Below are 2,500 nucleotides of genomic sequence, written 5' to 3' on the forward strand. Positions count from 1 at the left end.
AGATTGTAGATCTGCTATTTCCGACGAATGTTCTCCACCAGAATAGAGACGCTAGGGTTCAAGTGATAAATCAACTGGAGAGAGGCAACCAAGAAACGTTCCCCGAGAACTTCATGACAATCCAATAAGCCGCTTTTAAGATATCTTGGCAACAGTCAGAGACACACACAGAGGATGAAATTTATGGCCTTTCTTTCTGCGTGAAGGATACTAAAAATAATTCTCCTAATTAGCCCGATGTGATTAAATGAGTTGTGATATAGTGTTCCGCCAAAGCAAAGCCTTCTAAAGCAGCCCTGGTACTTCTTAATGGAATTACTTCCAGAATTCCAGACATCTTAGCACAGTTTATATCACAGAGATGTCTGGTCTCCAGAGTCCAGTTACTGTAGATTTGGACAGAGCTAAGTCATCACTTTGGTCTGGACAAGCTATGTTAAACACGCATGCCATGGACATGCAGGGCATAAACACTTCAACAGTACACACGTACAAGGTCTGCCCTCACACGCACATTGCCAAGTCACACTCTCCATACCAAGATGGGATAAAATCTAAGAAATCCCGTAAATGTAAACAAATATATGAAGAAAAAGTGAAAATAGCAAGAGTTGTGAATTTGTAGATCGGCTATTTCCACTAGTTTGGGTCCTGGGAGAACATCACATCTCGATCTAAAAGGTTTGTGATTCACTGGCCTGGCACTAACACCCGCCCACCCAAAAGGAAACACACACACACAGACATTAATCCAACCTCTCCCGCTGCAGGAAGTCATTTCAGGGCATTATGGTTTTAGATTGTCCAGCCAGTCTCCCTTTTACAGTTCTCTCTAAAGCCTGATTTACACTTGGTTGCATACCGGTGTCGCGCGCGGACCACGGCTGATCTATAAGCTTACAACGCATCACAGCGCGATGCACTGCAAGCTTGTAGATCGTCTATTTTCTTTTTGGGTGCGCAACACGATGCGCTAACCACGTATAATTCGAGCATTAGTCACGGGATTACGGGTGTCTACACACGGTGTCTTAATGAGGGATTCTACCCGGCGAATAACTCCATATCTCAATCCCTTCCTTCCTTTGTTCCTCCTCTCTCCCTGCTCTTCCTCCCTCACTCCCGAGTCACCGAGGTGAAACTCTGCAGATCTGGTTTCTACCACAGACGGCCTTGAGATCTTACACGCAGCTGTACACGCTGAACTTGCGTGTGTGCGTGCGTGTTTAGTAGATTTATGTAGGTTACACTGGGTAATGATGGATTACAGCATTATATCCACATATTGTTGTAGCTTGATATGATATCAGGACAAACACATGTTAGCGCACATGCAGTGTGCGCACACACACACACACACACACACACACACACACACACACACACACACACACACACACACACACACACAGTGGGCGTTATTAAATTAATAACACAGTGTAGCCCACTTCCCCTATTTCGAAAGCCTTCACTTAACCAAAACACTGACATGGCCTGAGGACCGGAAAGTCACACACACAGGATTCAAGATTCAGAAGGATTCTCAAGTTGCTCTATAAGCCTTTGTATGACACACACACACACACACACACACACACACACACACACACACACACAGTAATTCTGTGTACAATGAAACAAGTCTAATCTTGTTCCGTGTTGTCAACAACTACAGTACAGTACTACAGGTGAAGTTTATTTCTACAGGTTATACGTTTCAAATATTCATAGACTCTCTTTCTGTGTGTCGCTGTTCACAGTTTAGTTATTTCTGTTCATTCATCGTATAAATGTACAGCAATATCTTTTTTTCCCTATCAGTCTTTCCATCATGCCAGGCTTTCCCTCCTTCAGAAATGGTCTACTTTCTCCTGGCTGAGGACCAAAGCGCCATGTCTGTAGGTGCCTTTGTCTGTGGCCTAAACAGCAGATCAATCACAGCTCACGCTGCTATAAGTGCATCACATCACACCAAACAGAAGCACCTCCGGCCATGGAGGCCTCAAATGACTGCTGAAGTCAAACTGAGACCTTAGGAGTGACAGTTGAGGGGTTGGGTTGGGTGGTATAGCCCCCCCCCCCCCAACACACACACACACACTAGGGCATTATAAGCAACTAGTAGACCAGTAAATCCACTAGTCGACCTTGTTGGTACTAGTTGACTAGTTGATAAGAAAAAGAACAAAACAAATCCCGATTTTGTAGGCCTCAAGATCAGGTACATATATAGGTAGTTAAATGACTAGTCGACTAGTAAACTAGGCAACTAGTAAAAATGACTAGAAGTGAATGCCCTAACACCCCCCCCCCCCCCCCATGTATATTGGCTATTTTTGGCCAATGTTCCCCCCAGAATATATATGCTGGGGGGTTCATGTGGTTAGAAAGATTTTCAATGTTGTACATTTGCTAAATAAACGCAGAGGAGTGTTAATTGTGCATTGATAGCTGAAGGTTTTACAGGGAAGCCTCATTGTAATTAGATGATGTATTGTTT

The 2,500-nt window shown here is 43.9% G+C and overlaps 1 protein-coding gene across 1 annotated transcript in view; it reads right to left on the reverse strand.

Moving 5' to 3' along the window:
• Positions 1–2,500, reverse strand: part of LOC308316234 (laminin subunit alpha-5-like) — an 89,239-nt gene that overhangs the window by 52,316 nt on the left and 34,423 nt on the right.

This window comes from Protomyctophum bolini, assembly GCF_963924005.1.
Source record: "Protomyctophum bolini genome assembly, chromosome: 5".
In the NCBI taxonomy this organism is placed as follows: domain Eukaryota; kingdom Metazoa; phylum Chordata; class Actinopteri; order Myctophiformes; family Myctophidae; genus Protomyctophum; species Protomyctophum bolini.